The sequence below is a fragment of the Agelaius phoeniceus genome, chromosome 4 (assembly GCF_051311805.1).
Source record: "Agelaius phoeniceus isolate bAgePho1 chromosome 4, bAgePho1.hap1, whole genome shotgun sequence".
NCBI classification, from domain to species: domain Eukaryota; kingdom Metazoa; phylum Chordata; class Aves; order Passeriformes; family Icteridae; genus Agelaius; species Agelaius phoeniceus.
Window position 1 is genome coordinate 62,177,790 of NC_135268.1, and position 27,599 is coordinate 62,205,388.

Genomic DNA, 27,599 nt, shown 5'->3' on the forward strand with positions numbered 1-27,599 from the left:
CTAAAAACAACACAAAGACAAGGAAAAAATATACATAGATATATCAAAGGGATGAAACTTTTAAATGTATTTAAATGAAACTTTTAAAATATATTTTTATATTAAAAGTTTCCCCCACTTTCACTGATAAAACTAGACTAAAATACCTTATCCAAAACATCCATCTAAAAAGATTCTTAGTAAAAGCCCCTCGTGGTACAAAGACAATTTTTTTTTCCCATTCTACCAGGATTTGCACCAACAAATAGCAAAGTTGACATCATCTGCATTTTAGGGTGATTTTGTAGGTCACTCTTGAGTCTAATCTGGGGTATAAAGAGCAAGAAAATTTGGTTCAGCTTCTTTCTTACCCCCAGACTTCTTGGAAACTGTTGGAGAAATCACTCAGGCTGTGTCTTGACTGTCTTCTTGTAAAAACAATGATATAACAACTACTCCAATGTTTAAACACCTGCTCAACCCCTCAGTTTATCTACAGCTTTAGTGAACTGTCTTCTGCTAGTAAAGTTCATGAAATTTCCCTAAACGTACACTTAAGCAGTTTTGCTGATATGGCACTGTAGTGTACAGAGCATTCTCATCTCTATGGAGATGTTAAAAATATCTGAAGCTATATAATAATGTGTATTTTATACTCATGAACCAAGACAATATTTTCTTTCTTAAAACCCAGACAATCATGTTCTGCCTTTGTTAAAGAATCCATGTGGCTCTGTGTGCCCAAATTGAAGCCATTAATCTCTTCTGTTTGTCACCTCCAGATTAAAGGAGTTTTGCAACCAGAGACAGTGTAGTGTGCTCCTGATACTGGAACAAAGATCTCTCTCAGGAGCCTCTACTTATGCACAAAGGGTGAAAATTGAATGTTTTATGAAGAGCCTCACAAGTAAGAAGGAAATTGTGTATTCCGTCAGGCTTTGATCCTGCCTAACTGAAATGCATTTCACTATTGACTTTAACAGGAGCTATTCTGTTCTACTAAAAGCACACAAGCAAGTATTTAATATAGTGTTAGCATCAAAAACTTGTCTTATAAATAAGTTTTATGTAAACTTATTTAAGTTACACCAGCTTTTTCAAGATTGTGTTATTATCACAAAGATAATCAAGGACCATATGTTTGCAACTGTATAAAAATATCTGATTATGAAATTCTGTTTTGTTTTTTTTTTTCCTAGCAAATGATTGCTTTTAAAGGCATTTTCTATTTTGTGAAAAACATTTGGGAGAAAGGAAATTTTCTCCTTTGGCAATTTTAAAATATTTTGGTAGAGAGCATTAAAAACAAGATTGCCATCATATAGCCTGACCTACTGAGGTGTTTGAAGTTACCTTTAGTGACTACAAAAACAGATAAAGCAAAAATGTAAAATTACCATAAAATGTAAAATTTACCATAAAATTACCTTTAGCAAAGTAAAAATGTAAAATTACCATTAATATGTTGTGCTTTGTCTAACTCAGCAGTTAATGAAATGCAGTAGGAGCACAGAGAACAGAAAACTGGGATTATGGACCTCAGTGGACACACTGGACAACTTTTGGGCCTTGACTTTGGAATCGCTTTAGTCTGGTCTGATGAACTGAAAACCATCAGCATCTGGAAAGCATTTTTCAGTACAGAGTCACTTAGAAGAAATTAGTTTTGCCTGCTGCACTATTTTATCTATACTGCAGCAGAGGGAATGAGCAGGGGATTAATTTCAAAAGTGTAAACTAAACACTCAGGCCAACACATGAAATCTGAGTGCAATTTAAGGATTAGAATGTGAGTCAAATACTTCTTATTAAAAAAAAAAGAAAGTTGCGTCCATCAGCAGTTACAGAATTTTTGATTTTACCCAAGACAATTAGTTTTCCTCATCATTAGCTTTCTCTTCTATTGGCTACAGCATGGTATCTGCCAAGGCAGTTTTCCATTTTACCTGAGGTAGACTGAAAGACACCTCTGTTAGAAAAGGTAGTTTGTTAAACTAAATTAAAGATGTTCTAAAAATATTAAATCTCCATCTGTTGAATAAATTATGGAATACAATCAGAGACTAAAGATTTTGTGTGAAAAATTTCAATTTAAGTTTTATATGCATTAATTAAAAATAAACCAGCAAACATTCAGAATCTACTGTATGGCAATAAACACATAAGAATCACTTCTTTGTCATTTAGATGAGTAAAATTATTTTGCCTTGACTAACATACAGCAAAAGCAAGGAAGACACTCTCATTTGTCTAGATCAAGATTATTTCCTTTTACTTTTTCATATCTGTCATCAAGACTAATCCTTCCAGAACTTGTGTGAAATCACAATTTTCCAATTTTTATTTCAAAGGTAAAAAAAAAAAATCCCCAATCAAACAAAGTTCTATCTCAAATGAGTAAATTTGTTGTCTTTGTCATCAAGAGGCTGAGTGACTGCATTTTTGTGGCAGTGGACAGCACAGCCTCTGCCCTCCCTTGCACATGTGCAGGGACACCTGATGTGGGAGGGATATCCTGGGAAAATGAACTAACAGATCTCCAGCAAAAAGGGAACATCACCAAGCAAGTTCACACATGAGCATTTGTCACTCTGATCTGGGTTAAAAAGCCACCTTTAGACCTAAGTACTTGTGTCACAATATCATATTTATTATTTTAAGATGAGGGATCTGCCACAGCTCCTGTGCTGAAGAGCTGCCTTGGTTGTTTGTCAAAACCACTACAAAGCATTTCCAAAACTGAACCAGTAACAGCATTTAAAGAACTATAATTTCTTTCTGAGGTCAGCCTGGGCATGCAGGGGCCCAAAACAGCAGGAATTTATCATTTCCACTTGCATTCTAGGATGTGTACAGCACAGAACTGCTCATGTCAGGGAAACCTTGGGGCAGCCAGCACTGTATAATGCCTCACCAGCCAACCCCAAACTCAGCTGTCACACCTTGCAGAACACACATTCTTGGTGAGAAACTCTTTTCCTTCATGCAGTGCAGGAACCTGCCTTCAAAGGTATGTAGGTTACCATAGAAAATCTAATTTAAATATTTTTATCAGAGACCCTCTCTACCAGGCCAGCATTTTTCTTCACTCTTCACCAAGACATAACATCTGCCTCTTACTTTCTTCAGTAAGAGAAATTTTAACTTTCTTAATCAAGCTTCAGAAGACCCTCCAAACTTTGAATTCCCTGTACTTCTAGCCCATAAGTCCTTGTATACTAGTTTTATTAAATCCTCAAAGCAAACTTTGCCATAGCTGAGTACTCTTTCACTGTGTCCTTAATAACATTTTTTTCATGTTAGAGTGAATAAAATCAGGTCCTGAACAGGTGATCTGAGGTTGCTCTTTGTCTCCCAGCTACAGTAATCTCCTTATCAATCTGTATCAAATCCAAATATCTCAGAGTTAACTAGGGCAGGACGTTTGATTCTTAAAACTGAAACAAAACACCCTCAGCTCTCACTTTCCTTAACAATTAATCCCAGCTCCTACTCCATCTGCTGTCACTTGCAATTTGGTTTTAATGAGGAACTGAAACTCTGTTCTTCTCTGATACATGATATCTACTCAGCAATCACAAGCAGATGCTTCAGTTAAAAAAAAAAGGCACTAAAATACTTTGTCCATTTCTGCTGAATAACCAATAAATTGATGTAATACTGACCCTTTACAGGTTCTCTGGCATAAAAGTGTCTCTGTATCAGGATATGCCCATATTTAAATTAAAGAGGTTTTTGCCACAAAGACAATAGCATGGGCTCAGCACAGAGATGTTGTGGGGATAAACATTGACATTAACTTTCCCATGAAGAGCAAAACTGCTGCCTTACAAGAGCTGGTGACAGGCTAGTGCTTTTCAGAGCAAAACAACTTCAAATCATGGGGCTGCTCTCCTACAACTGCACTGGACATTTGTCTCCTCATGCAGCAAGCCAGAAACACCAGCAATCTGAACACCAATTTGAAATGGACACAGAGAGACTGAGCTTTCTAAGGCAGCCTGGAAAGAGAAGAAATGTTAATGGCAAAATAAATGAGTTTTGTACAGCCTTTTTAGCAATAGTACTCACTGTACAAATTTTTCTGATACAATGCTAGACCAAGCTAGTAAATGTGCACTAATCCTTTACCCTGAAAGTTTTACTTGATTGTAGCAGCAGAGATTGCAGTAGTTTGTGTGCTACATAGTACATATATATATATGTAATATGTGGTATATGAAATGAGAAAGGAATTGCACTGAGTTTTCTTTTAATCTGTAACACAAGAGTGTCAGAACACTTGTGAGTAATGCAGGTTCTCTTAAGTTTCTACCACTTAAAGATTTTATTTTCTTCTTTAAAAATTTTTGAAATATATTTTTGGCAAATACTTCACTGCACTATGCTTTGACATCAGGGCCACTGATAAAGACCTCACTGAAAGTCAATAAATTGTTTGTAATTTAATTAGTTATCTCATGCTAAACATTATCATGGTTTCAAGTCTATGATTTCAATATTTTAGGGAACTAAGTGTTAATGGCATTGAAAAAAGTTCTCTCTTTCCTGTGGGAGAGAATACTATAATATCCTTGACATAAAAATGCTTGTATTTAACAGCCCCTGAGACAATCCTACTCCCCTCACAGCATCTGCAGGGGAGCAATTACTATCTGTGAGACTTTCACATGGCACAGAAAGAAACGATCTTGCCTGTTGTAATTTTTATTGGCAGCTCCTAGGTCACTGGTGTGGGGTGCTGGAAGAGACCCCTGCAGCAGAGATCAGATGGACTGGGGGCAAAAGGACAAGATAAACCCATTTTCCACACAGCTACACAGTTTTTCCTATTTTTTCTCATACTTGTATCATCCCCACATACATCTGACAGAGAAAGGAACCAGTATCTGCAGTGGAAGAAGGTACTGAATTTCCAAGGACAGATGCAGGGTGTTGACATGAGAAACAAAGGGTCAAATGAGCATTTTTAGATCACAGACTGAATCAAATAATTCCAGGATAAAGGACACACAGGCAAAGCAGCACAGATACTTTGTTTCAAAGAATTTGTTTCAAATAATATTCAGAGTTAACTCTAGCTCAGAGAAATCTTGGTGAACTTAGAGTAATAACTGCAAATGTGCTCTTAAAGAGCTGCTGTAACAGACTCAGAAGCTGCCTCAGCATTCAGAGCCCATATCCATAAAAGATGGATAAGGCTGAGCAGGAGCAATACCACCAAGGACAACCCCACTGAGCCTCATCCCACTGCTCAGGGTGAGTAACTTGGTGTCTGCAGGGGCTCACTGGGGGGACAACCACAAATCCCAACAGAAGATAATGTGTGCCTGAGAAGGCACATCACATTCTGTGTGCTGGGAACCACCTCAGCATGCCAGGAGAGCCCCTGAGCAGCCAACCAGCTCAGAGGCACTGATGAGCCCCCAGAGGAACTTCAGAAAAACAGACAGGAAAATTTATTTATTTATTTATGTGCAATACCAAGTACTCTTGGCTTCTTTCACATCTTTTTTCCATAGGTCAGTATTTGGTGTTTATTTGTTTACATTCCTTCTAAAAAGTGGAAAAACATGAGAGCATTAGAGGTGTTCAGGGAGCAGCTTACCCATCTCTAGCAAATTATGCAGGTCAGTGGTTGCTCCAGATTAAACATTAATAGAATAAATAATCTTTCAGCAAAGACTTGGGTTACCTTAGTACTTGCTGAACTCATGGCAGACTTCCCCAGTTCCTCATTTGGGTAGAACCATAGCAGAAAACAAAGACAGTTAAAAAGGGGATGTGAAAAGCACATGTTTGTATGATTTAATATAGGATAGATTGCTACCTTTGGTAGTCATGAAGCTGTAGCTGGTTATTAAAGGGTGATCTATGTTTCATAGCACTTACTTTGTTATGATTTGATTAGATGGACTCAAGGGCAAGTAGATCTTCTGTCAGACTTGGAGACAAACATAACAGTTTCTCTGACCCTAGCATAGCTGTGGTACTCACATGGCTGACTGGAAATGGTCCTATTAAAGATTTCTAATATCTGGTTTCAAGCTTATCCTCTGATTTACATCCACCAATTACTGCAGGAAGGCTATAAAGTAAGTAATATATATGTAAACAAAGGCAGTAATATATATGTAAAAATTGAAAAAGCCAGGCTAGGTATATTAGACCAAATCCTATAGTCATTACTCTTCCCCTCCTCCCCACATACATATTTAGGTAACTGACTTGCTTAAGCATCTTTAAATAATTAAACATCTTTAGCATTCAGGTAACTCAGGCTAATTCAAACAAAAGATACATTTCCAGGCTTTCACAGGAAGCTGCTAGATTGGTCTGCCTGTACCTGTGCTACAGAAAGCCAAAGGAATCTCTCCAGCTTGACCCAGTGTTCACTGCATAAATGAAGTGACACACATTCATGCCAGCTCCCCCCTGCTTGGGGCTGTGCAGATATATCCAAATTCTCTTTCAAGTTGGTGTGTACATCTTCAGTCCATTGAGCTAATTTGGATCATTTGGATTTAATTTCAGCTTTGCATGGCAAAAGCACAACTTAATCATCAGGAAGCAGTGGATTTCAAAAGGACTACTCAAAGAATCAGCTCTTAGTTGGTGCTGAGCAAGGGCTTCAGCCATGAAACTGAAATTTCTGTTTGCAAAAAATTCTCCTGAGTGCCACAGTATAAACATTGACCAAAAAAACTGGATACAAACATATAGCAACTGTGAGCAAAAAAATTCTTCAACTACTATCTTAGTCTGTTGGAACAAAAACAATTTAAACAGCCTAAAGATCTGTTCCTAAATGCATGTGTCTATATTGACATCTTAACCCACAAATCATTGTATGAATGCCACATACCATTGCATAACAATAAAGAAAATGGGACTACTATTATAATTAATGACACAGGACCAAGGCCTTGATAAGAAGATGGAAACAACATCCCTTTGAAAGTTCCTAAGTCCTTTCAGATAACACTGGCATAAATCCAAATGACAGGATGACTAGGAGCAGTGGTGTTACACTCATGGGGACTGTGTTTAGAGTAATGGCAAGGGCAGAAAAGACACATATTTAAAATTAATGTGCAGAGGAAGATATTGAAGAATTGCAAAGAGTACATAATTTTAAACTAGAGATAACAGTAGATAACTCTTTATACCCTTAATACTGCATCTATACCAAAACAGAATAAAGAGGAGAATGTATTAAATTTCTATATTGATATTAGAATGCATTTTCAATGATTAATCAGGAAGTTATTTGAATTTTCATAACAGAAAGAGAGTCAAGCGATCCTGACTAAGTCAGCACAGATGTGTTGGTTAAAATGAGCACATACTGAGACCCAAGTGAGCTGCAGCAACCACTGTCTCCTGTCCAGCCAGTTGCCAGGAGCTGTGAAAAATGTTAACAGCATTGCAGGTCTCCAGAGGGAGTGAAATGTGGAAGGGGCATATGGGGCAGACAGAGGAAACACTGGAAGAGAGGAAACTCTGATTTGTGGAAGGGGAAGATGGAGCAGCAGGTAAGTGCCTGGAATCTCATGAGGAATCCAGTAACATGTTTCCTCCATGAACAGTGATCTAAGCATTCAGGCAAGCAAAGGATCAGAATACAGCTTGTGAACTCTCATTTTTGTAGAAAGTAATCTCTTTCAAGTCCACACAAGCTTTCGGTAGCTAGATCAGTGCAAATTATTGTGTCTGTTAATGAATATAGGACTCCTGCAGGTCCCAGGGAATCAGGATGGGACCTTTCACAAGCACTACATCTATTCAGAATCACAGAATTGTTTAGCTTGGAAAAGAACTTCAAGACCATGAAGTTCAACTCTTAACCCAGCACTGCCAAGTCCACCAGCAAACAAACCATGCTGCTAAGTGTCACATCCACATATCTTTAAAATACCTTTGGACCCCACCACTTCCCAGAGCAGCATATCCTTGACAACCCTTTCTGTGTAGAAATTTTTCCTTATATCCAATCTAAACCTCCTCTGGTGCAACTTTGAGGCCATTCCCCTCCTCTTGTCACTTGTTACCCAGGAGAAGAGGCCATCCCTCACCTGTCTACAACCTTCTTTCAGGCAGGTGTAGAGAGTGACAAGGTCCCCTCAAGTCACCTTTCTCCAGACATAAGTTCTTAAGTATTTAGTTAATACATAAATCAATCTCCCATTAAAATTACATCTCAGCTTTTCATACATTTATTTGTATTGGGTAAAAATGTGTAAACTCTTCCTTCTTGGTGTAAAAGGATCCATTGCTTAGTACACTGCCCTTGGATTTAGACCAGATTTTGATATCCTGTTTTGCTACACACTGTGCATGACTTTGGACTTAATCTCTCTGTACCTCAGAAAAGGATAAAGCTGCTGAATTTCAAGGGCATGGTGAAGTGTGCTAGGTTAAGATTGTGTGGATCTTGAATGCAATCAAAGCAAGCCTTACACAGCTCAGAGAGGCAGGAAAATGGTTTACACAAACTGGCTGACTCAGCAACACAGCACAACCCAAGTACTGGCCAAGTCCAAATGAGGGACCAGAACCAATGAGAGCAAGAAACTCAGCCTTCTAAAATGAATAGGAAATATAAATAAACATGGTATTTCAGCTAAAAATATAATAATTACATTAAGACCAATTTTAAATAGTTTATTTTAAAACTATTATGATGACATATATTTCTACTTAGTTTGCTGGCTTTATTTTTTTTTTGGTAAGGCAACAGAATAGATTATATGTCAGTGACCATTGTGCAAAAAATGACAGATGTGCATTTGTCACCAGAAATGGTTCTATTGACTTTATTGAGTGTTTCAAGATCAATGTGCTTATTTGAAATTTAACACTCCTAAAAATTAGCATAGAGGGTTTTCTCTATGTAAATGAAAATAAGAAAAAAAGCATGAAATTTAAATAAAACTTATTTGCTGTTGAGATTAAACTTTAAATGTTTATTTTTATTCACTCTACCTTGCATTCTGCATTGTAAGTTACTGCAACATCCTAGTTCATCTCTGAATTGAACATCAGGATGCCTCTCTCCACTGTTAAATTAAACAGACTGAACCAACTGGTAAACTCATCCCTGGAGAGAAAACAAAAATCATACAGCAAGAAGAGTGTTTTCATTAGCTTTTTCAATCACTGACACAGTGTAAAAGCAGGCACTGGAGCTTTTGTTTCAGTGAGAAAAGTCAATTTAACAGTGTCCCGAGTTCAGCACATTTCATCTGAGTTGGTGCTATTAAGTCAATTGTTACCCCCCTGGCCAATGCAGCATTCCAGTTACAATGCAGTTTCAGATAACGCTTTAAATGCTTTGGTTCAACAGGGACAACCACTCCTGAGCAATACTGTGATTTTTTTTCCTGTTCATTCTATATTTTGGAGATTAGCAAAACATTACTCATCTCAGTCACTATCTTGAGCATTAGCTAGGCAGTCTGGATAAAATTTGCATTAAAATATGTGGTGGTAAAATTATTTAATAAAAGTGGACTAAACAGACAAAATAGTGAATGAAAAGAAGCAGGTGTAATAGAATGGGATGGAATAAAAAAGGCAATATCTGAAATAAATAGCTGCGAAATTCACAAGGCAGGAATGTGAGAAACACAACACTTCAAGCAGAAAAGGCTGACTGTCTTTCTTAATATTCAACAGTAGAACAAGTGAGAATTTGGGGTAGAAATGTGATTTAATGACATTAAGACTTTGGTTCTAAAAGTTCTATCAGAATGGGTAGCAAGTGAAAAGGCAAGAGGAAGCCTGGAGAGGTTAATTGTGCGTACACAGCTCCAAAGGGTTCACAAGAAAAGACTCTCATTCTGTTTTTCTGCTTACTTTGGCCTGGACTGTAGTAACAGAAGACAATACTTGATACTGAGGATTTCTAGAGTGCAAAATAGTACATCAAACAGAAGTACTTAACTGAATTAAGAAAAAAAAAGTCTATTGTGTAATTTAGTTCACCATCTCAATACTTATCCTACGTTCCTGTGACAAGGAACACAGGTTACAGTATTAGTTATACCTCCAAAATTTTCCTGTGGTCTGGAATTGGCCCAGTGAGTACTCTCCCTTTAAAAAAAAAAAAAAAAAAAAAAAAAAAAAAAAAAAAAAGTAAACTCCATTTACAATAAGGACTGTAATCTTGGAGGAGAGAGGTTGAGAGGTTTTAGAACTTTTCCAAAATGTTTACCTTATATATGACATGAAATAGCTTTGGTTCCAAAAGCTAAGAGAGAATTAAGACATTTGCTAGATAGATTCTTGTGCAGACTTTATAGTGAAGATGGATACTTGGGTAAGACTATACCTAAGTGGAGAAGGAAACCAGGAATGACAAGATCTGGGATGGACTGACTGGTAGCAAGAGGTTCTTAACATGTAACTAAGTGGTGGGACTCCTTCCCGTGGAATACTGCTAAGAGAAAAAGTTTATATGGGTTCAAGAGAGCCTTGACAACTTAAAATCCATCAAGGTTCACTGAACAAACAGAAACCAACTCTGCTCCAGGAAATCCTTGAGCAGAAAATGATGAAAGCCCTGGAGAGAACCAGTCTGTCCCCATCTCTTCCCTGAAGTAACCTGCGTTCAGCTGCTGGCTCATTTTTTATGGATCTTCCTTTTCTGACGATAAACATATTTCTATCCTATCCACAAACAAGTTTCCTTTCTCTAAGCATAAGAAAAAAAACCCAACAATCTGGCTATTTGACTTCACCACTTGTGCTCTAATATATGCCTACAAAACACATGAGGAAGTAACTTTGCAAGTAAGAATGAAGTCAGTTTTTAGGACATTATGCCTTACAGCAAATTGAATGCTGTACCTTATTTGCTCACAGGATTTCCATGTCACAGTGCCAGCAGGTGTGGGGGTACCACACAGGCACAACGTGCACAAGCCCTGTCCTGCCACGACTCAGCAACAGCAAAACCACTTTTGGCAGCAGTAGCCACTGTTGTCTCATAACTAAAAGATCTGAAAAAGGCCTAAAATAAATTTTAATTATGCTGCCCACTTTAATAACTCATTAAGGACAGAGGTATTAGCCAGATCCAACTGTTACACATCACCAGGACTGAAAAAGTCATGATCTGTCTGGATAAAATCTTAGAGTGTACAAAGAGAGCTCTAAGTGCTCTGGCAAAGGAAGGAAATTTCAGCTGGCTGTTAAACTTGTGTTAGCTAACCAGACACTACTTCTGTCTCATTTAAAGATTCTTTCAGAGGAAAAAAATAGGAAATCCACAACAGCAACTGAAAATGACATAGAGGTAACCAACATCAGCTCTCTTTATGGGAAACCAGGAGTTGCATTTGTCACAGCTGATCTTATGACAAGGCTCTCAGCTGCAAACATGTTGTCATAGGACTTCCATAGGTGACCAAAGAAAATGAATGGGAATTCCAGCCTAGACAACATCTGTTTCTTCATCCTGACCCCCTCTCTCCCTCCCCCAAGATGCCCTTCAGCACCTGGGCCCAGCCAGGCACATGTGCTTTCCCATCTGAGTCAACCCACCTGAGGATTTCCAATTCTGGCCGTTTGCTGTGGAGGGACAAACGCCTCCAGCATGGTGAGACTGAACTTCATATGAAAAATATTGACATTGACTGCCTCAGCCATGAATTCTTGAAACTCTGGGGAACAGAAGGAGGCTCCACTCTTCCCCCTGTTCTCCCCATTTTGAATAGCCTAATGTATCACATGACATTTTCTTCTTCAAATGCCTCTCTAAGAAATCTAATAAAAACTTGGTTTTCTCCCTTTTAATTATTACATGAGCAGCATATACACAAGACAGTCCAGAACTAGGGTTCACTCTTGTCCTAGGGTGACATTATGGTGCTTGTATCCCCATTCATGTGTTCTGTTTATGCTGGATATTATGTTCTGTGCCCTTAAGACTGGCACTGAAGAGTGAAAGTTTTGTTTGGGTTTTCTTATCAAGCCTGGTGGAACACAGAGACAGGCAGTACTTAGTGCTGCTTTTGCTTTTTTGGCTTTTGCTTTTTGCTTTGCTCTCTCACTCTTGCTTCTGCTCATTAGCTAGTTTAGCTAAACAGGCCAAATTTCTTCCTGGACTGTTTCTCCTTTCCTTTTTTCGACCATCTCGAACCTGCTCCGGACTGGGACCATCGAGAGTTTTCACCCTGTGCCTGCAGCAGCTGCCCCAGCGCCGGAGGGACTGAGAACAGAGCGACCACCCCCGAGAGAGATTTTCTGAGTTTGTCATCTTTTTCAGAGTGGTGTCATCCGGTATTGTTCATTTTGTGTGCTGGGGGGTGCTGTGCCTGTTAAATAAACAGGTTCTTTCCACTTCTCCCCAAGGAAAACCCTTCCCAAACTGGCTGGGAAGAGGGGCTGTGTGGGTTTGCTTTCTGGAGGGGCCCTCCTTTGGAAACTCTCTACCAAATTTGCCCTAAACCAGGACAACTCTGAATATTATTACACTTATTTTGTTGAAAATGCTTAAGGCAAAGACCAGTTTGGAGAAAGACAAGCAATTAGAGTACCTATAATTTCTTCTGTTATAAGTCATTTAGCAGTATATAAAGCCTTCCACCCCTGAAGGAAGTTTTTCATATTCTCACCAGAAATCATGTTTCTGGGTTTAACTATGTTTTATTGAAGAATTAAATGTGTAATTATGGAATTAAGTATTTGTATGATTTATAAAGCATAACCATCAGAATTGAGAAACAAGGATTGACACGAAAATTTTGTCCTTCCTAATACACATTGCCTGTTCATCTCTTAGTGCTTCTGCCTTGACACAACTTCATCTCTTTTTTCACCAGTCTCCGCTTCTGTTTCTGGACAGATTCTTGTTTCCATTGTTTCTTCTCTTAAATCTTTTTCCTCTCCTTCCTTACCTCCTTTAAAAATGAGTAGGAAAGAAACCTCTACTCAACTCAGCCCACTAACCTTAAATCCTTCCTAATTTCACTGTGGTTTGTGGACTACATAAATAATGAGGCTCTCTGTCACCAGAAACCTGACCAACACTCTTCTTCATCACCTCCTGTCACACAACAGTTATGAACACCCTTGAAGGAGACAGACAGCCAAGCCACATGGAATCCTTTGTTTCCAACCACAAGAAATTTCTAAACTTCTCAGCAGAGAGAAGATCTGCATCGCCTCAGTGGGAAAACCTTGTTTTTGGGACACTGGTGGGTGAGGTCTGCCAGGGCCCCCCTTCCCACATCAGATGCAGACTGTGAAAGAGGCAAGAGCCTTCCCACCAGCTGCCTGGGACATGGCTCTGCTCACTGGTGCAGATTGCTAAAGGTCAGAACACGGAAAAAATCAGATTTTCTGGAAGTTAGGAATTGTGTTTTGGATTGCATATCCCAAACATGAGTGTTATGGCCTGGACTCACTTCAAGTCCACCATATAAGCAGGCAGAGCTTGCTCTCTTTCAGGTCACCAACAAGTAGACAGGACAAGGGAAATTAAGGAAAAAAAAAAAAAAGGCAAGCATTGAAATCCAAAAGCCATAACTCACTAATTAAATGTTAGACTGACAAGGCACTGAAATCCTCTGAGGACCAGACCCTAACTCCTAACTGAACTTCAATTGATTCAGGAGAAGCCTCTGTTGAAATGGGAGTATAATCATCCTCAAACTTCTTTAGATCACAAGTACCTCCAAGCTGGAAGTCTCAATTTACAGCTGTTTAATAAATATGAAAATTAGTAAAAATTCCAGGTGCAAAATGCTAAGAAGCAATTGCTGCTAAAATCACAGCTCTGGTACTGAATCAGTGCATTTGGAAGCCATCTGTGCTCTTACAGATCTGATTACAGGTGGCAATTTTGCTGATAGTGGCATATGATTATCAGTGGCAGCAAAAAAAGGCTGTTTTAACTCTGAACTGTTCTGTGGTGAATCTGCAATCAAGCTGTCTGGGCACAGCCACAGCAGACCAAAAAAGAGAATAAACAGCATCTATGGCCTACTAGTAAGAAGAGGATGAAGGAAGTGCCTAAACCACCAGGCACTGATTCATACCCTTTTCCTAAGTTTTGCACCTTTCCTTGGCTCCAGGCAGACACAATATCCCATTTCTGCAGGATTCCATCACATGGGTTTGGCAAAGGAAAAAAAACCCTTCACACTGGCTTTTCATGAAGAAAATGGGATTGTCCTCTTAAACTACAAATGCTCCTTCCTGCTTTTATGTGCAGAGATATTGGAAAGAGATTTCTACACTTTTCCAAAGGTTGAAAATGCTTGATGTGTCCAAAACAAAATATGATGCAGAGAACTGAATCACTTTTCAAATAAAAGTATTCCAAGGAAAAAGCATCAATGCCTATGTGCTTACTGCACTTGGGTACCTCATGACATTTTGGGAGGGAGGGATTCCTGCTGGAATGACTGTGCTCAGCCAGGCCAACAGGGAACCAACCTGTCTGCCTGCCCAGGGTGCTGAAGGGAAGCAGCTCTCAAGTTTTGCCTCTAATACACGAACCTTATCAAAAGTTAGTAAAAAATTATACAAATGCACAAGATCCAGTAGTCCCAGGGCAGTGGCAAAACCACAGCATTAACCATTGTCACCTCATTGTACTAAGAAAACAGTTTCTTTTGGTTAGCCAGGATGACATTACGATTATAATGATCCTCTCAATGTTTAGAGTATTTCACTGTTCCAGAGGGAGAATCCTGAGGTGGAACTTGCTAAATTTATGAGCAAGATTTCATGACTTGGATCCCACAATAGCCTGGAGTCACGCTTGCAGACTTCCATTCCTCCAGCACGGTCAGGCCCAGAGGAACAATGATAATTCCAGCCTCATTACAGCTAACTTGGTTTCTGCTCCAACAAGCAAGGCTTCTTTTGGTTTAGTAAATTAACTAGTACCTATCTATACAGAATAATGGCAATCTTTCCACTCTCTTACTGATTTCTGGAAAAAAAACCAAAACCAAGAATATTTGACCCATATCCCAGCCCACCTAAGAATTAAGGCTTCTTAGAGGATCTAAAGAAAAATGAACAAAATGTTTGTAAATGTAATAATACATGCCCATATGGAAAGAAAAGCTGAACTGTCCTTTTCTGTGAAAGAAACTCAACAGATTGCCTAGAAATAGGCAGCTCCCATTCCCCTTTTAAGGGAAGAAAATGCCATCCAGATGGAAATTATCAAATGGATCAAACAGCTACATTTTATTCCCAAATGATCTTTGTTCTACTTATCACTCATTACACCAGGAAAATTATTTTTCCTGCAGCCCAAATATAGTAAAAAGAGTATTATTTATCATATGCTTGTTCAAAATACTCTGTATTGAAGGTTTCCCTGATGAGATATTGATCTTGACACACAAGAAAGGTGAGAAGAAAAGTGTCCTTCCTAATGAGAACATTCCTTTAAGATCTGTGGAGTCTTTTAATTCCCATTAAGCCTACACTGTCCTGGCAGCAGTTGGATCTGAAGCCACTTTCTGATGCCCAGGGTGATGAAATGCCCCCTCAGCAGCCCCATCACTTGCCAGGTTTTAAAAAGGGGAATGCTACCAAGTCCCAGTGAAAGTACACTGAGGTTTTCCTGCTAGTTTCATTTATACTGTCCAAAGGGTAAATACTTCAACTGTAAATTTGCATTGAATAAAACCTAAATTTAAAAATCACAAAGAATCCTCATCTTTGACCCTAAGTGATTATGTACGGCATGTATAATCAAATTCAATATTTTAGGGGGCATTTTCAAGGATATAAGAGGTATTTGTTACCACCTAAAAGAAAGGCAATGAAATCTGAACTCCTAATTTTTTCTTATGACATTGAAAAATTTCTGTAGCATTTTATGTGACAAAAACAATATTTGTTTAAGCCTGTCCTCCTATAAATTTATGATTATATATAAGGCTAATTACCCTATAAACTCTAGTTATTTAATTATAATATGATCTTTTAGCCAGAAAACCGACAGCAGCACAAATACAGTTTTATGTGAGGACATAAAATGTTTAACAGCTGTGGCTGACTGACAGGACTAGATCAAGAGCATCTAATCTAACTGGGCCATGTAACACTACCTTTTATTTCACATTAATCATTGAACACGAGTTCAACTGTGTCATAGATCGATCAAGTGGGCCTATAAATTAGGCAATAAATTAGAAGTTGATTTTTTAATGGTGTGGGCACTAACAGATAACACTGGGTTCAGGTGCAGCAATCCAAAAATACAAAGGATCCCACAGCTCCATGAGTACTGATAATCAAGGAGGAATTCAACAAGCAGTGTCAGATATTTTGTAGAATTCTGTGAACTGGTAATTAGTCCCAAAACAGTCATTCTGAAGTGGGAAGAAGCCCCCAGTATTAAGCTTCCAGAGTATGCAGCTGAGACATGCAAAACAATGTATTGCTACAACCTCTGTTCAACTGAGAGCTCAAAAGTACTAATTCATAATAAATTGCATATCATGACATCTCTAATAAAACTTACAGACAGGACAACCTCTTCTGAGAGAAAAGCTAGGCTGGAGTAATAAAATAGGAATGTTTCTACATTTTAAAAAGGGTCAGATTTATCCACAACAGAAGTTATTGCTCCTAATAATACTGCTAAGGCAATTGTCTCACTCATAACCTATTTATCCTTAAAATTTACAGGGCAGCCCAGTACTGCAGAAGACAGTAAGACAGTATGTTTATTTCAAAACAGACAAGGAGTGTTTGCTTTCATGCTAGAGTTTAGAATTTTTTTCCTCCCAAGGACCATTATTAAATTGAAACAAAGCCTTCTTTTCAAAATGGCTTATTAAAGTGAAAGATATGTCTTGACAATAGCATAATTCTTTCCCCAATATTCAGTTTGCCAGTGCAGAGAGCAGCACTCACTCTTAGCTGACATGTCATCTTCCTTGGACCTGCAGGACTCTGAGCAATCACTTTTCATTCAGGAGCAGCAGAAACCACTTCCCTCCTTCACTCTGCAAAGCTCCCAAGGAAGCATTCCAACAAGGAACAGCTTTAATAGCACCTTACTTAGGACACAGAAATTAAGAAGAACAACACAAAAGAGGTCAGAAGCCCTCTGAAGGAAACACTTGTGCTTAGCTGATTTCCCAGGAGAATGGCAGTGCTGCAGCCACTAATCCACTGCAGAGAACTGCCCCCAGCTCAGGCTGAATCCATGTTTGAATACACCATTTTATAAGCTGCTGTGTCTGTTCTGCATTGTCCTCTTTTAAACTGCTCAAGAGGAGGCATACACAAGTGCAGAGGAGTGCACATTTTGCAGATAAAGAACAATGAATCTGGCTTATTACCATGCAAAAGCTCCCAAGCATTAGCACTACACCTGGCATATGCTCAATACCTCACTTGATGGATGCTGCTTCTGATCTCTTGGGGCCTTGAGAGAATCTGTCAGGTCAACAAGGCTTCAGATATACACACTCATTTCATTTCCTGTTTAATCTAGTTATAAACTGGTACCTAAATATTTTACAGGGAATCCAGAGTTTGAGACCATAAATTAAGACAAAACTACACAGCTAATTCAAGCTGTAAGTACAGAGAGAAAGTCCTTAGGCTTTCAAAAATTTAAAAAAAAACTCCAGATAGAACAACACAAAAGAGAGGCTCCCAAGTATCAATGTCCCTTTGTCTCTTCTGTGAAGACTACTCTGGTGTTCAAAGCAGTCACCTTGGACTCGAGGAAGACTGCAAGCCTTTGTCCTGCTAAGCACAACCAGATCACCACCACGAGACCTTGGTCACTCCACTACTGAAGTACCTTGGGAGGGAATCACCTCCCCTTTTTCCTGCAGCGTGGATTTGATACCTGAGGTAGCTCCATTCCACTCATCTTTATAGTCAGTGAGTTGAAAAGGCACCTCTAGAGTGCAGATCATCTTGCCTATTTTAGACCTACATTATGATGAGATGAATCCTGTCCTGTAGATCAAGAGATGGTTTCTCTTCATGATGGCAGGGACACCAGGAGACTAACTCAGACTTATACATGTCCCAAGGAATGCCACTCCTTGGAGCATGACTTCAGCTTAGCTCTTAAACACATGGTAACCAACTCCCTGCCAGGGGGACAGACACCTGACAGCCACTGCTTGAAGGTCTGCAGTGTTGGCTGAGCTGTAAGCAATAAAGAGCTAAATTCTGTAGCCTAATAAAGATGTCTCATCACCAGGGAAGACCAGGAAATGTTAAATCAGTTGTCTGTCCACATGAAAAAGTCAGTGCAAATGGCAGTCTCAGAGTCATCTCCAAAAGGGACAACAGGAATTGCTGTTCTGGGAAAGATGCAGATATCAGATATAACAGAATCAAAGAATTACACAACATTTTGAGTTGGAAGGGACCCAGCAGGATCATAGAAGTCCAGCTCCTGGCCCTGCACAGGACAGCTCCAAAAATCACACCGCATGTCTGAGAGCACTGTCCAGGTACTTCTTGAGCTCTGTCAGGCTCATTGCTGTGACCTTTCCCTGGGGAGCTGTTCCAGCGCCCAACAACTCCAGATGAAAAACCCTCTCCTGACATGCAGTGCTAACCCTCCTCTGACACAACTTCAGGCCATTCCCTTGGCTCCTGTCACTGTCACCACAAAGAGCTCAGTGCCTGCCCCTCCTCTTCCCCTCACAGGGAAGCTGTAACTGCAGTGGGGTCTCCCCTCAGTCCCCTCCAGGCTGAACAGCCCAAGTGACCTCAGCTGCTCCTCACACAGCTTCCCCTCGAGGCTCATCATCATCTTTTAGCCCTCCTTTGGACACTCTTATTGCTTTATATCTTTCTAATAATGTGATGCCCAAAACTGCACACAGGATGACAGCTGATCTTGCTTCCACTGCTTTTTTTGCCTTATGGCCAAAGGAAAATCCCTGCTCAGCCAAGACAGCCTTCTGCCTCATCTGATAGACTTGAGACATTTAGGAATTGCCTGCTCCTGTGCCCTTAGGAGGTGCTGCTTAAAAACTGACCAGCACAGATGGACCCCAGCATCTGAACAAGCTTTTTCTCAGGGAACCTTACTCCCTAGTTCCCTGAGCAGTCAGGAGTCTGCTCTCCTCATCTCCAGGACTGAGGTTTTGCTGGCACTTTCCCTCCAGTTTAAAACAAGTGATTTTAAACTCAATCACTTACTGGCTGCTGTGGCCAAGACAGCCACCAATCTCCACCTCACTCAAGGCCCTCTCTGTTAACAAGCAGCAAATCAAGGAGAGCATCTTTCTTAGCTGCCTTTCTTTTTGCTGTCATTACATTGCAAGGGTTCTATATTGCTAGAGTTTCATACCTCCTTGATGTTTCTCATAGGCATCTCCTCTAGGCACTGACTATTCCTTGTTCTCACAGCAGCCAACTGACTCCAGTTCCCACCAATCCACTCTTTTATAGCACTCTTCTCATTGGCTACAGGTGTGGCCTGTTAACATCAGGCCTGCTCCCAATCTCTAATAATTGGCTCAGCTGCAACTCTTTAGGGGGTAAGATTACTTTCTATACTACCTTTATTTACCTATATTCTACTCCCCTTCATCTTATGATTTAGAGGAATCTCTTCATTCCTCAAAGATCAATTTATCAGTGTCATTGGCCAGGCTAGGCAGCCTATAGCAGAATCCTACAATGATATCCACATTATTTGTTAGCAAGTAGTGCTTTTTTCTGGCTCTCCAGAGCACCATCACACAAGGTACTTTCTGAATAAACCTGATTCAGTCCATGTAACAGACCATGATTCCTGTCCACACCAGCTGCAGCTTTCTTTCTTAGGTTTCAAAACCCTGAAGAGGTCATGGCCTTCAACATGCTCTCCAACACTCACTCAGGGCCAGCCACCTGCTACCCACCACTAATTCTCCAGAATTACTGCACAGCCCCTTCTGTGGTCATCTGCTCTTGGAGCAGGCTCATTGTGACAGAAATGGTTTCTGGTTATGCTCATCAGGATATGTATGCTCATAGGATACAGACATTACACTTCTGCCTTGCAAAATGATGAGACATTAGATTATTTGGAGCTATATAAAGTAAATTTATTATTTATTTCTGCCAAGCCCAGGTACTTCAAATGAGCCTGTCTGCTCATTCTTAAACAGTCATTTGCAAAAGTTCTACCACCCACAAAGACCACAAAAGGTCTTTGATTAACTGTTAATTCAGGAACCACATCATATTGGTGATTATAACTAGCACAGAAAAGGCACATAAAATTGTAAGGGTGGCAGGGATGAGCAGAGCCCAGTCCTTTGCTATCACAAAGTGCCTGCATTAAGGAGTAGATTTTCTCCTTTAAATCAGCTCCTCTGAGAGACAAGAACTGGATTGTGTCCCCAAGCAAAGCTCTCTGTGCAAACAGTCACAAATTATCAATACGTTTCAGCTAGGCAACCTCACCATGAGATTTTAAAGCCCATTTACCAGAAGGGACTTTCTGTAGCCAGCTGGAAATGGAGATGTGACTGCTGAGAGACAGTCCCCAGCCCACAGAGGGAAAGCAGGGAGGCAGCACTCAGCAGATGGTGGGGGCAAGGGACAACCACAACCTCCCTTTTTAGCTGCAGCTTTCAGTGAGGGTGAGAAAGAGTCACTCTCAATTTTCAGCCTTGGAGCCACATTATAAAAACCAGCAATGTGCTCCAGGTGCTTCCCCTTCAAGGAGGCTTTGCCAGCCAGCCATCCACTGACAAGCCACAGCACTTCAAATTCCAAATTTTCCTAAAGCAATTAATACAAGTCCAAAATAAACTCCCAGCAATTCTTTACTGAAATTCCCCTTTGCTCCATATTCTTACACCATAATATAAAACATAGTGACTAAGCAGAACAGGTATCATCTTAATTTCTGAGTAATCACTGATTAAATACTGCCAGTAACCCATGAAAAAAGAACTCTCTCTCCAGCCTTAGATATTTGACCTGGTTCACTAATGGCTTGAACACACAGTGTCAGTGCCTGGGAACCAGGCTCACAGCTGCTCTGGACCACCAGGCTGAAACTGAGCTGCTCCTGCACCCAGCTGAACCTGACCCACCATCTGTAACAGGATCCTCTGGCTCTTTTTCCTTTCTTTTGCTTTTTTCTCTCTTTTCTTAAATACCTGCCTACTTCAGAAGTCATAGCCTTTTCTCTTGAGAACTTTCCACACTACATTAAGATTTCCAAAGGCAGATAGTTTACATTACATGAAATATGACAGTGGCCACAGTCCAAGAGCCCTTTAACAAGGGTGCAAGTCAGTCTGGCTCCCACCACAGGAGTTTGACATTTTCCCTAGGGGTGCCTCACTCCTACTCAGAAAAGGCTCAATGGTTTGTGCAGATAAAAGCAAAATTGTGCTAACAATATTTTATGCAACCACTGATCTTTTTTTCCCCCTCTCTTTCAGCAGCAAAATAGACAACGGGGAGCTGAGCTCCTGTAGGACAAAGTGTCCCCTGCTGGCCTGGTCCCACTGTTATCTGCATTAGGGCTGGCATGTGGGGCACACAAGTGAGTGTCCTTCCCATGGAATCTAGTTTATTTGGAAAGGAAAAGATAGATTGATACATACCTGGATTTTTAATCTGCAGTGTAGTCAAGGTATAACCAGAACTGCCACTGCATAGTCTTAGTTCCCTCTTAATTTAAGGTTTAAATTCAGTCTTTAAAATAAGAATTAAAGAAATGAGTCTCTACTCTTGTCCTTAATTGTACTTGCAAATCCCAAGACAGAAAAAAAAAAACAAAGCACAAAACCAAAAAGAATGATCTGCAGAAAATCACTTCTCCCTATTATTTTAAACCATATTTATTTATGCCAAACTGCATGCAATTATACACATATATATGTGTATATATATGCACATAAATATTTTATGGACATTTATATGTAAATGAACACATTGTTCTATGGTTCACCATTACCCTGACTGATAGGATGATCAGAGCCAGATAGACTGCTGACAGACTGTATTCCTAGCTAAATGTAATAGGCCATTCTTTCTGAAATATCTGATTTTCTGTCCCAGCCTTTGTTGTTCTCCTCATTCCCAAGAACAAGGAATTGTGAGAAGGATGGACCTAAGTCAGTGCTTCCAGGTGCCTGACCTGATGAGAAAGCATTTGGGCAAAGAGATATGTGAGGTCCTTTGGTTTAATCAGGCCTTAAGAGAGGTTTGCACTGTAGAAATCTTTCATGCATTATCTGGTTTTAATTAGGGGTTTTATTATCCATCAGCTTATGGGCTCAATGAAAAGACTGTTACTGAGAAGGTACCAGATAGTGCTTTTACAAATCAGAATTGCTAATGAAAAAAAAATATAAAGAGGTATTCTTAGGGATTTAATCATGGGCAACTTGTTCTGTTCTCACTCCTACAAATACCAGTCCTGAGGATGAAACTGAGTGACTACAGACTGAACATAAGACCTGATTCCCAAATTCCCTATGGGAATGAAAGCTTTCCATAGCACAAGGCAAGCAATACATGGGGAGTGGCAGGCTTCACAAGCAACCCTTCTGCATTTCCTACAAATGTTTAATATACAGGACAACCTAGGATCCTGGCATCTTTTACCTGAAAGAAATTGAGTTTTGTCATCCTCCCTACTTCCCTGTGCCTTCCCAGCCTTCTCCAGCCTATCAGTTGTCACAGAGGGATGGAGAACATGTTCCTCCCACTGATTCTGATCAAACCATTTCTGTTGTACACATTTGTAAGATGTAATGGGCAACTTTACCTTTCTAACTTGCAGGATGAATTCTTTCTAGTTAAGTGAGACTGCATGCACAGCTGAGTGCAGACAAAATACAGGGCAATTTACCATTAAAAAAAATATACTATGAATGCTATTTTCCTGAAAAATCAGAGAAGTAGTCTAACACAGGAATTGCACTGACTAAAGAGAACCCTTTAAAATATGCATGATCTGTCATTCTAGGTGTTCTTTGCATTTGAACATAAAAACTGGCATTACATTCCCTGTTTATGACTTCACCTACCAGAGAAGAGCAAAACAGCTAAAGCACAACTGCAGGAGGATTATTAGTTTTCTTTAATTTCAGGAAAATGCTCATTCAGTGTTGGAAGAAAGTGATGGATTTTTTTTTCACCTCTTACAGGAGAAAGGCTATTCTTTCCAGTGGTTTTTCATCCTCAGATTCCAATGCCTCCCCCATGTGGGTACTGACTACTCCACAGTACATTTTTAGTCTCAGCTACAAAATGAGTTTCCTTTTAATGTTTATCTCTCACACAGCCTTTAGAAAGCACTATGCACTATTTCAGGTTGCTACTTCTATGTAATTCTATTTCTAAATAATACTTCTGTTGAAACTAGAGACAAAAGATATAACTTTGCTGCTAAAAGAGATATTTTGCTTTCAGTATTAGGTAGCTCAAATCTAGAAAAAAGAACTGGGCAAATATTGCCTGTATATATTAATAAACATTCATTTGACACTAACTATTGATCCCAGAAAACAGTTTTCTGTGCTGTTTCAAACAATATCTTTGGGAGAGGAAGAGTCTGAATGGGGAGCAGGCTCAGTGAGCACCAGTCAATAGGCATCATGCCGTCATCCAGCTTCCTTCCACATACCCTCCTCATCCAGCACAGATAATGCCATTCCACTCATGCAGGTCCATGGATAGCAAACAGCAGACCACAGGTGGCTCAACACAGGCCAATTCAGATTTACTCTGCAAGCACATGGCTACTGATCCCCCTCAATATAGAAAAAACCCAGCAAATAGTTCACAGAATAAGGGACAAAATTAATTATCCTGTATAACTCACTGAGTAAGCTGAGACTCCCACAGGACCTCAGCTCAGCAGGACACCAATAAAGAAACCATCTGGCCTGACACTGTACATTTTGGGTCAGGTTCCTATAAATGACCATGTTTAAATAATTTGAAGTTCCTTGTTTGATGGTGCAATGTACCCTTTTATCTTCTTGTAAATCAACTAGTGCATAATTATTTGGTATGATCTTACTATCACTTCTCATTTGTCCATTCAGTAGTGGGAAAAATGGAGTAAGACAGAGGTTTAAAAGAGGAAACCTTTAGCTGACTCACCTTTTCCAGTGCTGCTGCATACAGCTCTCCTGCAAACTGATTGCTGCTAATTTATTGCCATTCCTCCAATGTAGTGTCCAAACTTCTGCATTTTTAATTAAGAGAAATTAAAGGCAGCTGAAACAGCTGGCCAAATGGTAACTGTGATGTCTGCACATCTTTAAACAATGCTTTGTGGTAGGAAGAATGGATGTCTTAAAAAATTAAAACCACAAGGGGCTACAGAATTTTAACTGAAATCTGTGATTTGTGAAGCAAAGCAGCGAAGTGCCAGCACAGAATCCATTTGCTGGATGAATTGCTTGAGTCCATTCTGAATTATTGTGCTTCAATGCAGGTAATATCCTTGCAAATGTCTTTTCTTCCATCTACATCTCTGTGTCTACAGCCCTTGTTCAGGAAATTATTAGTTCCAGCAGGAGGAAGAATGGGGCCAAATAACCTAATTAGCTTAAAGTGAAGCCTGAACACTTAAAATAAACCACACTTATCTGTGATAGAAAGAGACTGGAATGACAAAGGCTTAATTTCATGGAAAGTCACCATAGCCCCAAACAAAGTAGATTGCTTCACTAGGGTAACAAAGACTGATTATCATAGTATCACAGAGTATTATTATTAATATCCTTATTATCAGCACACTTCATGCATTATGATCTGACCTCAGACTGAACTGGCATGCCCTGTATTTTACTGTCAGCAAGATAAAGCTCCAAGAAGTTCTCACAATGGCTAATTCTTAAAGCATCATTTTATCAATGTAACAGTTACCATGTTCAATAATTACAAGAGGTTTTGCCTATCAAAATATCTTAATACTTGACAAGGCAGCTGATGGCTGGATAGCAGGTGTATCTGTCTACAGAGCTCTGGCCAGGCATCAGGAAGAAGTGAAAGACACATAAAAGCAAAGCCCACATTTTGGAATCTCACTGGTACCTCCTGCTTAGGCAGCACTCGACAGCATCACTTCCAGGGACTATTTCCCTTGGCATCTGGGATGTGCTTTCTAAAGCTGTGCTGGATGAAGAGCAATTCAGTTCCTGCTGTAATGCTACCTTACTGAGCAACTGAAGGCAGCTTTCCACAATAAAGTGTGAGCGTGGGCATTAATATTTCATCAAAACCAGGCATTTTATTTCTGGCTCCCAAAAAACAAGTAGTAACATACTATGAACCAGCTGGGGTAATCAATGGAGGCAGAGGAAAAGAACAGCAATCATGACATGCATTACTGTGTGCGAATGCCCTTTTCTAATAAAAGTGATGAAAAATACAGAATAATGATAAAGATGCAGGAATAATGGGTGTTTTCCAAACGTACTAACTCTGGTGAGATCACAGTGTAAATCAGTATTTTGTGGAATTTACAACCATGCTCAGTTAAACTTCCCAGAGCCAGCCAGCATCAGGGCACCCATGCAGCGGCACAGACACACTGTTCCCTCCTCCTTTTCACAGCCAGGATGCACCCAAGGCTCCTGCAGCCCAGATCACAACTATTTCTGAGCCAGACTGTGAGGAAGTGCTGTCCTGGCAGTGCCAGCACTGCTGGCCTGGCACTCCATACCCTTCTTCCTGAGGCAGGGGTCTGGCAGCACAGGGTGCAGCCTGCATTGTGCATCCTCTAAACTCACAGATTTCTGTGCCCACAATACACATGCAGTCCCCTAAAGAAGGTGGTTGACAGGTCCAGTAAAGGTACTCAAGCTGTAATTTTTTACTTAAAAGCAGCAATTGAAGGGTGCTATTTTACAGATACTAGCTCCTACAGCAATACACTGAATGTCCTGCTCCAGTTGGGCCTATAGAAAGAAAAAGGAAATATTTTTTAAAAATATCCCAATAGTAAAGAAACACAGCAAATCTACCCCCTAATTTTTGTAAAATTAATTTCTAGGAAGTCCACGACACTACAATTTCCTGAAATTCCAAAGGAAACAGTCACACAAGGGAGATGTTCTTTCAGAACTTGCCACTGCACACTGAATAAATAGGTAATACAAAAAAGCAAAAGTGATTTAATAGATTTGTTTCACAATTTCAGTTAAAAGAAAATCAAATCACCAACAAAAGGTGAAAAGAAAATGGGGAGGTGGCCTGGCTCATGAAAAATCCATGTATTTCAGTCATCTAAAATTTTCTATGAAATTTTGATCATAAAAACTATCACAGCTCTTTTCCACATAAATTTTCCAGTCCTCTCAAAGTACTTGCTCGGCCATGATAAGTAGTAAAATATCTGTGATTTAAAAAAAAAAAAAAAGTACTTTTTTATCAATGGGAAAAATCCCATTGCTAAGATGTTTACCTTGTTTTATTTCTGCAGGTTTTATTCTTTCCCATGCAGCTGATTTCTCCCCACAGGATATCGACCTTTATTACTTGCTGACAACACGTCTGGCAAATTGCTTTCTGCTGCGGTAGCTGAGGTTGAGCCATCTGTTTTTTCTCTAGAGAGCCATGCCTTATTCATAATGGCATTTTTGTGTTTCATTCCCTGGGCAATAGCACCTGCAGGCTGGTTTCCTATTATCTGACCCCAGAATTGATCATCGCGTTCCGATCCCGCCCCTCCGCGGCCCAGAGCCCGGCACGGTCCAGGGGCACCACAGCATCCTTCATCCCTGGCAGCAGAGCCCAGGGGGCTCCCCCAGGGATCAGGGCAGGCTGGGACCAGCCCATGGGTCTGAGCTGGAGAGGACAGCTGGAGGTATCTGAGGAGGGAAGGAGAACAGAAAACCTGGATGTCCCAATGTGTTGCTGTATGCTTTTATGGTAACAGGATGCTCTATGCACTGAGGCTGATTTCAGCTGTGGCCTCCCTATAATTGTACAAGAGGCCCATGTCCTCTTTCATTGGGATTTAATTAAAATCCATATGATTTATATAAAAAAATAATCTCTGAGTTCACGAAGATCAATCAAAGAGCTACTTGCATTTTTCTGTTCATAATGGTTTTCTTTCATGGCCATATTTTCATTGGTCTTTTTTCTGTGTGAGTGGGAGAGAGAAAAGGACCAGGAAACTTGATTTGAACTATTATATATATATCCCTCTGTTATATCAGGATAACATATTATCCAAATTCTGAGTCACCATTTCATTGCATGATGAATTACTTAACTAAAAGGAAATCTCAGCATCTTACATGTTCTTTTCATTAATGCCAAAAGCAAAAATGATGCTTTTAATTGTTTCATTGCATTTATTTTAATCCAAGATTATAAAGGAACTTCACTAGAGTATTATTTTTACCTACTCTACCTAACTGGCCCCAGTAATTGCATATTTGACTTTTGTTCCCATACAAGATTGGAGAGGTTATGTTGTCCAGAGAGGCTGAAATCTCTTGCGTGTTTAGTTTAGCAGCAGACTGTCACAAATGCAATTGCAATTGATCAGCTCTGTTCTTAACAGGATTCCTGCAGTTAATGGAAATTACTATAAAGAGCTTCAGGGCATAGGAATAATTGGATCACTAAAAAAAAAAAATAAAAAAGAATTGGAGGGGAAAAAAGGTAGGACAAGATCAACG

At 39.8% G+C, this 27,599-nt stretch overlaps 1 protein-coding gene across 13 annotated transcripts in view; it reads right to left on the reverse strand.

The window, feature by feature from the left end:
- The window catches only part of C4H4orf50 (chromosome 4 C4orf50 homolog), an 85,883-nt gene that overhangs the window by 24,151 nt on the left and 34,133 nt on the right, over positions 1 to 27,599 (reverse strand). For 2 of the 13 annotated variants that reach the window (XR_013182161.1, XR_013182162.1), the window contains exon 14: positions 8,965 to 9,079. The exons of 9 other annotated variants lie outside the window; for them this stretch is intronic. The gene's annotated coding sequence lies outside the window, so the exon portion shown is untranslated. Of the gene's footprint in view, positions 1 to 8,964; positions 9,080 to 26,371; positions 26,778 to 27,599 lie in introns of all 13 variants that reach the window. 2 more of the 13 variants (XR_013182163.1, XR_013182164.1) reach the window with 2 other exon arrangements.